The sequence below is a fragment of the Phoxinus phoxinus genome (genome assembly GCF_949152265.1).
Source record: "Phoxinus phoxinus genome assembly, chromosome: 1".
Lineage (NCBI taxonomy): Eukaryota > Metazoa > Chordata > Actinopteri > Cypriniformes > Leuciscidae > Phoxinus > Phoxinus phoxinus.
In genome coordinates this window covers 42,335,583-42,348,186 of record NC_136876.1, presented here as the reverse complement: position 1 = coordinate 42,348,186, position 12,604 = coordinate 42,335,583, and positions in this window count along the sequence as shown.

Genomic DNA, 12,604 nt, shown 5'->3' with positions numbered 1-12,604 from the left:
CACCCTTTTCGGATACAGCAGGCTCCTCCTTCCCTTCTGCGTCACCTCTGTCCTCCTTCGCCTCAGCTCTCGGATACTCCGGCTCCACCTCCAGCATCCGTCACCGCAACGTTTGTGTCCACCGGCTCTCCATCTGCGCCGATGGATCCATCTGCCGAGTCTCCGTCGTCGTTCCCCAGCTGCCGTCAGCCTCTTCACCACCTGGTCCCCTCCCTCTACTCAGTCGTGGGCTGTCGGTACTGGACTGCTCTGGGTCTGCGCCACCAGGCCCATTCCATCAATGCCGCCAGGGAATCGTCACCATCCTGTTACTCCAGCCTCTCTCCTTCACTTCACCATCACCCTGTCCACCTCCAGAACCTCCTCCGGTCCTCCCTCTGTTGCTCTCTTACGGCGTGAGGACGCGCCTTGCCGGAGGGGGGAGAGTAATGTCACCATTATGTTTTGTTCATAGACTTTCAGTTTGTTCATTTATCACTTGTTTTTCCCTGTCTGTTTCCCGCCACTATCTGTTACCATGGACACTGATCACCTTCCTCACAGCTGCCTGTCGTTTGTGTTAATCATCACTGTGTATTTAAGTTCCTGCCTGTATTCCGTTCATTGTCTAGGTATTGTTCGTGTTTCACATGCTGTCTCGCCTGTTCCTGTTTATCCTGTGTTGCTACTATTAAAGAAGTGTTTAAACTACTTTCATCTCCGTCTTCCCTGCTACGAGCTGTGACAATTGGGTTGTAGACTGCACATTTTGTCCTCCAGGTTTTCCATGCATAATACGCTTCATACTTCACGTAGTATTAGTTTACACCATACAACATGTCTGAATTCTTAGCAGTAAATGTAAAATGAACACAAACGTGTTCTGAGGGCTGCATAATGTGGCCTTGGTGACTGAAATACATTTGTCTTGTCCTGTCATTGAAAAAGCCGCTGTATAAAGCCACTCCTTTCTTGCTTGAGAGGAATGAGAATTAGATTTTTAAGTTTCTATTGATGTGGAAAAATTAGGAGTCATGTAATCTAAAATACACTATTAATTATTTGTAACTCAAATAAAGGCAAAATAAAAAATATTCCTCATTATTTGTACGTTCTGGCCTCAGGCGCAACCAAAAACAAAGCTTCGGCTATGTGTCGTGGGTAATGGGAGTTAAAAAGAATTTAAATTGACCTACTAAAGCTCGCACATAATAAATATTTAACGCGCAACACCGTTGTTACTACAGAAGCAAAGAAAAGCCTGCTGAAGGTGACTGTGTTTGTGCAGAAATGAATTTCAATGCCTACAGATTCACGTACCTGCTAAGTACTTTTAAAATGCTCAATCAGATTTATTTAATGACCATGGACTTAATGTGAATACCTGCTTTGTACAGTTGAGATGGAAAGCATTTCAACCTTTTATTCTGCGTTCATAATGCAGTGGTTTCTTCAGAACGTATGATCGTCGGGCTAAATTCGACACCTGCCGCCGCTCAATGTCACTGTTCCACCAGCTGCAGGTCAGCATTTTGTATACTGTTCCTGATCAAAAGCCAAGCCTCTAATCCACATCCAACAGCCTTCAACAAACCTATTTATGTTTTTCAGTAATTTAAAACCCAAAAAGTCAGTCCTTAGACGGCAAACTTTTAATTCGGCACCTAATGCAACATCATTCTCGCACGTGTATTAGTTAATACACAAATGTGTTTGATCGGGTTTGCAACGAAACTCTGCAGGACAGTATGTTCCATATACAGACACTTTTTAAAAGTGTACTTAAATGTGTTTAGAAACAGTCATGAACGTGTGCTTTCTTTAAGTCTTTAAGTTCTTTAAGTTACCTCTTTTTGATCCCCTGATGATTTTGTAAGTTTGCCCACTTACACAGAAATAAAGGGCCAATATTTGTTATGGTAGGATTATTTTAACGGATAGAAACATAATATCAACCAAAAAATCCAGAAAAAAACCCACATTATATATATATATATATATATATATATATATATATATATATATATATATATATATATATATATAAATTAAAGATACAATATGTAAAAGATTTTCGCCACTAGGGGTCGATAACCTCTTACAATAACAAAGGCGCGGGTTGATGATGCAAAATTTCCTGCGGAATTATGGAACTTGTCGTCAAGCCTAATAATGTTTATGGATGAGTGAATACATTGATGTTTTTATCATGACTGTGGTATGAAGCAAGGCACGATTACTAATAAGAGACAGATATCAGCGCCACACGCGAGTCCCGCGGATATAAAGGAATCACATTTCATTCTACCGAACTACCCGCAAGTGCAAAATTACTACTCACACAGGTCAGTTTATTAGTTATGTTATTCTATGTGTTAGTTTGTTGGCTAAATGAGACTAGCAGTAAGCTAGATCAACATTAGAATAACATATAGATCATATTTTATCATTTCATCATGTTGAGCTATATAAAATTGATTAGTTTTATGCCCATTTGCTCACCTGTCTAATAAAGTACATGTAAGAGCTCTGTCAAGTCGAAGTTTGTCAAGATCGTGGAGCTCTCAGCATCTCGGAAACGCCACGCTGATATTGATCCTCGTTTTAGATCTCCTTTTTTCCCAAAGTCTGCTTGCCATGGTCCATAATGTTTGAACGAAACAACAACAGCGTGCGCGTGCCGCTAGACATAACGCAGATGTCCACATCTGTCTCCATGGTTACTATGGCAGTACTACGAGCGGAAACCAGGGGTAACGCGGATATTACGTCATTGACAGGCGACGAGAGAACAGGGATTCCGGAACGGACAATTATTTAAAATTGGAATCTTGGGAACTTTTGGGATATTGTAAGTACACAACTGCAGGAAATATGTCACACTGTGCAAGTGATTTTTTGGATATTTTATTACAAAATTCGTACATATTGTACCTTTAAAATGAGCATTTCAGTGAGTAAAATAAGTGTGTGATCCCCAAGCAAAACATATTTTAGTACTTTGTGGAGAAACCCTTACCACAGAGGTAATACGTTTCTTGTCACCAGATTTGCACACATCTATAGAGGGATTTTGGTCCATTCCTCTTTACAGATCCTCTCTAAATCCTTAAGGTTCCTTGGCTGTCGCTTTGCAACTCGAAGTTTCAGCTCACTCCACATATTTCCTATAGGATTAAGGTCTGGAGACTGGCTAGGCCACTTCAAGACCTTAATGTGCTTCTTCTTGATCCAAACCTTTGTTGCTTTGGCGGTATGTTTTGGGTCATTGTCATGCTGGAAGACCCATCCTTGACCCATCTACAGTGTTCTGGCTGAAGGAAGGAGGTTCTCATCCAAGATTTTAAGTCCATCGGCCCCTCAATACCCTCAATTTTGGTCTCATCTGACTTGGAATATTTAGATGTTAATTGTCAAACTTCAGATGGGCTTGTGCATGTGTCTTCTTGAGCAGGGGGACCTTGCGGGTGCTGCAGGATTTCAATCCATTGCGGCGTAGTGTGTTACCATTTGTTTGCTTGGTAACTGCGGTCCCAACTGCCTTGAGATCATTAACAAGCTCCTCCTGTGTAGTTCTGGGCTGATCCCTCACCTTACTCATGATCATCCTTACCCCATGAGGCCAGATCTGGCATGGAGCTCCACACCGAGGGCGATTGATGGTTATTTTGTATTTCTTCCATTTCTGAATAATGGCACCAATGGCTCCTTCTCTCCAAGCTTCTTGCTGATGGTCTTGTAGCCCATTCCAGCCTTGTGCAGGTCTACAATCTTGTTCCTGATGTCCTTTGACACCTCTGTGGTCTTGCCCATGCTGGAGAGTTTGGAATGGAAGATACAGATTCTGTGGACAGGCGTCTTTTATACACACAACTAGCTGACATTAGGAGTACTTTCTTAAAGTGACAGGACTAATCTGTGTTTCATATGGGGGCATAATTCTTGCTGGCTCGATCAAATGCTAATCAATTTATAAACCATTATATAATGTGGGTTTTTTTTCTGGATTTTTTGGTTGATATGCTGTCTCTCTCCGTTAAATTAAACCTATAGTACCATACAAATTATAGACCCTTTATTTATTTGTGGGCAAACTTACAAAATCATCAAGGGATCAAATAATAATTTTCTCCACTGTATAAACTGGTATATATTGAGATCCAGAAAAAAAAGTTTTGTGATGTTTCTTTCTTTCTTTTCATGTCATCACATTGTTTAGACTAGAGCATAAGAAACAAATGGTAAAAAATAAAAAATAAAATAAAAATAAAACATTTTTGAAAAATGATATATGTTATTATATGTCCTCTGTAGTGGACACCAGGACCAGGAAAATAAAATGACATGCAATTATATGTTTAGGCAAAAACAATGCTTTTTTTCCAATCACCAATACATTTTTGGGTTACAGGATTTTTTTTAACCAAAATTTGTATAAAGATGATTCGAAACTATGTTATGAAAGATATAATGGAATCCATTGATACACTATTTTACTTTATGCAATATGTGGGTAAAATGGCCATAAATTAATATTCCCATTCAATGTAATGTATCTATACACTGTATCTAATTTGCACATTAAACACGTTCTTGGAGCAACATTTAATGAAAAAAGAAGTGTAATATTTGGAGTAATAATTAGCAACAGTTTAATAATAATATCTAATATTTCATAGGAATATTGATGTATAATTTATTTCCATATTCACTTGGTGTGTCTCCCAAAATGCCTGATAAACATGATTTAAGTCCTGGTGTCCTCTACAGTGGACATGTATGAAATCAATGCCCTGTTCTGTAATAGAAAGTCATTTTTTTATTTGAAACCCCATTACGGTTTCCTAAGATGTTGGTTTATGAAATACAATTTGAAAAGTAGTACGATTTAAATTATAATTACAATATATTATCATATTTCCATAAGAGTGCTACATTTGAGCACTAAATTAATGTCAGGCATTTTTAAAGACCAAGGAGAAGTGGTTTTCATGGTGAAACCTCTAAACATTTGGTATCTCTGAAAAGCCCTGAATGTGCTCTTTACAGGACACACATGTTGTGACATGTGACAGAGAAATTTACTAACATAGAATGTCCACTAGAGTGGACAAAAGTCTATTCCTGGGTCCCAGGAGGATATACATACCGGGGGAGCACAAACTCCTACAAATATTGTTTATTTCTAAATTTCTGTTTTGAATCTCAGAATGTCAGTGTGGACTTTCAGAGTTCACTACATAATGTATAAATGTATTGCAGCTCTTTGCATCAGTTATGGTTTGAATGAGGCTCTCTTGGCTTCTGAGCCTCTGATCAAAAGCAAAGCCGCTTCAGTCTAGCTAAACGAGTGCATTTGTTTATACACTGTACAATACTTGACAGAAGACAACAGCCAGCCTGGATGTTCCAGTAAGACGGCTCCAGGTCAGCAGGATTGATGGTGCCATGTGTTCTTCATGCGAGGGCTCAGGGGGGAGGTCAGTGACGTCTGCTGCTTTCTTCTGACACTCATTGATCTGTCCCTATTGGTGTCTGATGGCTGATCAGTGTGTCAGAAACCCGAGACAACATGAACTTTCAAGGTCACCTTGGGAAACATTTCTCACTTTAACGGTTTCTCAAGTTTGCTTGTCGGGAATCCGATGTGACATGATATTGAAGCTTTTGTTGAGAACATGAACCATGTTAACAAACCAAACTAAACCTTGACATGAATTCCCTTGTCAAAAAAACTGCTCATCAGATTTTCTGGAAGAAATAGAAGTTATAGAATGTATAGAATAAAATTAATATTTTTTTATTTAATTAAAAATAATAAGCAATTACTAATATTTAAAAAATATGAATTGAGAAAGGGATTTGTGTGTTTGTCTTAGTTTCATTTCCAATTAATTTTAGTTCACTCGTCTTTGTTTCCATATGTTCGCGTTTGTCATTAGTTACTATGGTTATTCATAATTGTATTGATTAGCTGTCACCTGTCTATATTTGAGTTCAACACCATCTGTATTTAAGTTCCTCATTTCCTTTTATTCATTGTCCAGTATTGTTTGTGTCTGGCACGCTGTTTCGTATCTTTGTGGATTACTTACTTCCCAGCTAACAGACTTTTGTTATAAGAACGTTCTCCAAACGTTCAGTGTTGGTTCCGGGAATGTGAAAATGTCCAGTTTTCTTGACGTTAGAGGAACGTGTTTTAAAAGGTACACAGAAAAAACTCCAGTGTTAAATGGACTTTGGACTCCATGGATTGGAGTTTATTTGGCTTCAGCCTCAAGAGTGTGAAGTGTTAAAATATGAGTGTTAAATTAACACTGAAGAGTATTAAAGTTAATGAGATAATCAAGTGATTAATTGAGTGATGAATGAGCATTATTGAAGACACCTGATGTTAACAAGCAGAATCACCAAAAGGAGAAAATATAATTGTTAAGTCACCATTATGGAGATCAGTGTTTGCTTTAGTTGGGCTCTTGACCCTTAAACTACTATCTTTAAATTTTGTTTGGCTGCTGTATGAATTACGACAGCTGGATAAACAAAGAGATAATGTGATCAGGTGATATTGGATGGAAAATTTTCATCATTTGACCTGAGTCACTAAACCTACAGTTACATTGTTGATTAAAGCAGCCCTCTAATTCTACATCATATGGTTTTCAGCTTTTCTGTACAATCAAAAATAATGTTAACTAATAGTTGTTCTGATAAATAAATAAAAACAGACTTTGAACCAGTTTATTTGTTTAAACACACTTGACATCAATAATCAGCATATGAATCTCAACAATGGTGACAATAATAAAGCATGTGCATTCTGGGTACCACCAATCAAAACTCATCCATTGGCTCCCATCATGCATTGCTGTATGAATAAATTATGATCTGAATTGTCTTAGTAATTTCCATTTCCTAATTGAATATTATTTTTGTCACCATTGTTGAGATACATACACTGATTATTGATGTCTGTGTGAGCCTATGAGAAAGATTTTTTATTTATTTATCAGAATATTTTTTATAACAAAGCTTTTGAATAAATGTATATCGTCAATGGATCTTATGATGTAGATTCACTGTGATGCTATAATCAATAATATTAATCTAAATCAGAGATTAGGCTCTAAATGAGGTCAAATGATTATTATGTTAAGACATGACCACCATCACTTGATCACCTTTTTTTTGTCCATCTGTCTGTTATAACTCAGTTACAACAGCATAACAAAATCTAAAGTTTAACATGTAAGGGTCAACTGCCCAACTAAAGTAAACACTGATCTCCATAATGGTGACTTAAAATTCGATTGATTTTCTCCTTCAGTGATTCTGCTTGTTAACATCAGGTGTCTTCAATAATCCTCAATCATCACTCAATTAATCACATAATTATCTCATTAACTTTTACACTCTTGAGTGTTAATTTAACACTCATATTTTAACACTTTACACTCTTGAGGCTGGAGCCAAATAAACTCCAATCCATGGAGTCCAAAGTCCATTTAACACTGGAGTTTTTTCTGTGTACCTTTTAAAACACGTTCCTCTAACGTCAAGAAAACTGGACATTTTAACATTCCCGGAACCAACACTGAATGTTTGGAGAACGTTCTTATAACAAAAGTCTGTTAGCTGGGTTTATGCCGATTCTAGGGGGTGGCCAGGGCCACCCCTGAAAGATCATTGGCCACCCCTGTGGCCACCCCAGATCTGATAGGTAGTTGCATGTTCGTCAACACAAGAAACAAGAGATGCTGTCAATGATGACAGCTGATCAACTGATTTAGGGCCAGTACAATGTTCAAAAGTTACATTTTAAAGAAGCACCTTAATCCTTAAATTATATTTGGTCTGTTGGCATAGGGGTGGAATGGTACATGTATTCGTATTGAACCGAAACGGTTCGGTGCATGAATTTACACGGAGAATACATGGTATAAAAATAAATAAAACTCGCGTGCAAATTAATGAATGTAATGCTGCGGAACTACTGCTAGATACGCGGGTTATTTGTGGAAACCTAATCTGTAGCCCCGCCTTAAGATAGGTTTGTTTATACTTTCGCCTGCCTCCGCAGCGCGAGCCTCCGATGACTGCGCGCGCGCCTTCCCAAATGGACGAGGCATTTACTTCGCGCTCGCCGGTGTACTATTCTTTGAAACGACAGGGTGCGACTCGGTGTTCTCTAAACCACCAGGAATCAGCGACGAGAAGTAGTAAGGTACATTCGTGAATGTCTATGTAGTGGGGTAGAAGTTGAAGGACTACAAACTAGATGGACTACAAATCCCATGAGTTAAGATGCTATAAAGGGAAACCAAACGGTTTAGACTTCCTCTTTGAGGTACCATGTGTCAAGCAGGAAAAGTTGTTTGGTGTCTTTCAAGGCTGTGTAATGGCAGATGAAAAACCAAGTTGATTAATGAGCAGCATAGAACTGAATTGGGAAGGTAAGGGTTGTGACTTATGATGACTATAGTGAGTTTGTCTAGTTGTAACATGTTGGTATTTGTTTTCTGTTTTAGTGTTCGTATGGGAATGGTGTTGATTGGTGCCTCAGATAATTAAGCAGATATATTTGAGAATACAGGTACCTATCTTAATTGAATTATTTAATGGGGAGATTTGGTTTTAAGTTTCATTTTATATTTGTAATTTGTTTTAATGGTTTTAAGGTTTTTAATCTTTGTAAATATTTTATAGGGCAATCATTAATTTGTATTTCTTTGTTTTCTTTACAGCTGATGCATGATTGCCGTTTACTTTATTGAAAGCATTGGTGGCTTAATGAGTGTCTGAAGAGATTACGTTTAATGTTGAATTGGGTCTTGTGTATGGAAGTGGCAAAGTGATTTATTTAATTTGTGAGATTGTTTTGATGTTGTTTGTTTGTTTTGTTTTTGTTTTCGACCTGTGACTGACGGTGGGGTTCCCATTTTCTTGAATATGGTTTACTCTGTTAAGGTTTGGGGAATAGATTGTAGTGGTTTGATTTACTTTACAATTGTGGAGGTTGGAGTGAAATTGTGTTTGGTGAACTTGTGAGTGTGCACATAGTTTAAGAGCAAGTTCCATTGGATAGGATTGGGAACCCTGTTGTCTGTAACGGTTATAATTTAGTTTGTTTTCTCTCTTTGCCAGTTCTGATTACCCTATGTGCTCATTCTGAATACTGTGAAATAAACTTTGTTATATTTGCAACAAAACACACTGTGGTTGTGGCCCTCTTGAGTTCACTTAGGTAAAGTTGGTTTTATATTCGCACATTCACACTTTTTTGCTTAAAAAGTGTCTCAATAACATATGCAATAAAGCATATTTTTGCAAAATAAAAGCAGCTACATGATCTTTAGGACAAGGATGGTGAACTACAACATTTTCCACAATCGATCAAAATGGGCAAGTATTGTTTTAATGGCATACAAACTTGCGAATGTTCACTGAATGTCCAATGTAGTGCGGTGAACAAGATAGTGACCGTCTAAAAAGTTGTCTTTTTTTTCATTGTGTGCAAACAGACAACTACATTTTTGCAAACTACAGATGTACCAGCAAATATCTCTCACATTATGTGTTCTAATGCTATTGATTGTACTTTAGCGACAATAAAAAGTGCATTATAATGATTGTATTTAGGAAACCTGCCTCACTGTACATAATTTACATAAGTACTTTTTAGAATAAAATTACATTAATTCACCAAAGGGATTTTTTACTATCCGAAGGTTGTAGCATGTTCCCAGTGACCAGTCTGACTTACTACAGGTGATATTTTTTACAAAAACTCCCTTACTGTACGTACAGTTGACAAATATGTTTTTTCAAAAATGACAGTAATTCACAGTAAGTTTTTTTTCGTGTTCAAAAGGCTGTAGTGCTGTCCTACGGACCAGACTGACTTACTACAGGTGAAATTTTGACAATACCTCCCTTACTGTACAATTATCAAATATGTTTATGTAATAAACATATTATTACATATATTATTACATATTTTTATTGCATATGTTTGTGAAATAAACTGTAATTCACCTATAGTGATTTTTTTTAATATTCCAAAGGTTGTAGTACTTTCCTAGTGAAAGGACTGACTTACTACAGGTGAAATTGTGACAATACCTCGCTTACTGTACGTACAATTATCAAATATGTTAATGAAAGAATTACTGTAATTCACCGTAAGTATTTTTTCATGTTCCAAAGGTTGTAGTACTTTCCTAGTGACCCGACTGACTTACTACTGGTGACATTTTGACAATACCACCCTTACTGTACGTACAATTGACAAATATGTTAATGAAAAAATTACTGTAATTCACTGTAAGTATTTTTTCATGTTCCAAAGGTTGTAGTACTTTCCTAGTGACCCGACTGACTTACTACAGGTGAAATTGTGACAATACCTCGCTTACTGTACGTACAATTATCAAATATGTTTATGAAAGATTTACTGTAATTCACTGTAAGTATTTTTTCGTGTTTCAAAGGTTGTAGTACTTTCCTAGTGACCCGACTGACTTACTACAGGTCAAATTGTGACAATACCTTGCTTACTGTACGTACAATTATCAAATATGTTTATGAAATAATTACTGTAATTCACCGTAAGTATTTTTTCATGTTCCAAAGGTTGTAGTACTTTCCTAGTGAAAGGACTGACTTACTACAGGTGAAATTGTGACAATACCTCGCTTAATGTACGTACAATTATCAAATGTTTATGAAATAATTACTGTAATTCACCGTAAGTATTTTTTCATGTTCCAAAGGTTGTAGTACTTTCCTAGTGACCCGACTGACTTACTACAGGTGACATTTTGACAATACCACCCTTACTGTACGTACAATTGACAAATAAGTTTATGAAAAAATTACTGTAATTCACTGTAAGTATTTTTTCGTGTTTCAAAGGTTGTAGTACTTTCCTAGTGACCAGGCTGACTTACTACAGGTCAAATTGACAATACCTCCCTTACTGTACAATCATCAAATATGTTTATGTAATACACATTATTACATGTTTATTACATATGTTTATGTAATAAACTGTAATTCACCTATAATGTTTTTTTTTTATATTCCAAAGGTTGTAGTACTTTCCTAGTGATTAGACTGACTTACTACAGTTTAAATATTGCCAATATCTGCCTTACTGTAAGTACAGTACATACATATTATTATGAAAAATTACTGTAATTTCAGCTTGTTCCACGTTCCAAAGGTTATAGTATGTTCCTAGTGATCACTCTACTCAATTCATTTTGATAAATGTTTTTGATAAAAGTAAGTATTAGAACTGCTGTTCCTTGTACAACACATTTCTTTCATTGATTAAAATAACGGTAAAGATTTTAGCTTAATCATAGCAACACCCTTAGTGTAATGATTCAAGTTTAGTTTTTGTTAGTCCCGAAGAAGTGGATTCTAGAATCCACTGCTGCTTCAATGTATATCTAATGAGTGATTTTAATCAAGGTATTAATCAATATTTTTCCTTCTAAATATCAAATGAGTTGAATGACTTCTCTAGGCTTATGAGATTTTACTTTGTTATAGAAATTACCAGTGTGATTATCGAAAATGTTATTTAATGTATCCTTTAAATGTCTGTATTTGATATCTGAGGTGTGACTGAAGGGTCTGGCCCATGCCAGGAATGCAGTAACAGTGCTTGCTCTTTAACAGGTGTTACTACATCCATCTGCTTTTCTAGGGTACCCTGATAGCAATGGTCTCAGCAGGGGTCATTGAAGTCTATAGTTGAGAGACCATTTCTTAGTTAAAGTCTTTACTTTACAGTTGATTTAAAGTGTGAGAGAAAGAACATGTTATCTTGATGTTTTGAGAAAACTCTCCTGTTTATTGTTAAAGCCTGGCCAAATCCAATCTTGAAGAAACTGTGTCTGTGTGTGTTAGTATTCTTGGTTACAGGTTAAGGAACAAGTGGAAATATAGCTGCCAGCAGCGATACGGGGCCAAGCCCCTGAAGCAGCAGCAAGAGCAGGAAGAGTAAAAACAGCAGAAATTGAACATACATGAAAAAACAGCTGGTTCAGAAGTACAGGTGAAAATTAACTCAAAATGAACAGAAGTTCAGATGAGAATGAACACATAATGAACAAGACAAACTTATTTCTAACCCAAGAGGAAGAAAGATTAGTACAATGTTAAATAATAAAGGAATCGATATGACACAACATTACACACAATTTTATAAAGTCGTTCCACACGGGCTTGAACCCACTATCTCTGGGTGAGATGTCTGACTCTCATTTTTTTTATTTTTTTTTATTATTTTTTTTTTTATTAGGAAATTTTAATCAATGGAATACAATGAAAAATAAATACAATAAAAAATACAGATTTTCCTGACTCTCATCTCATTGCGCCACTGGGAAGTTGTGTTTTTGTGCATAAGGTCCATACTTCAAGTGAGAAGCAACTCAAAATTATAAATTTTTATATACATTTGCTGCATGTTGGTATTTATTGAGTTCCTTCACATATAGACACCATATCTGGAAAAGAAGCAACTTTTCCACCACTTAAGGCCACAGCACCTCTTGCGGTCTGGGCATGTGCCACACAGGATTCGAACCCACAACCGGAATGGTTCGGGGCT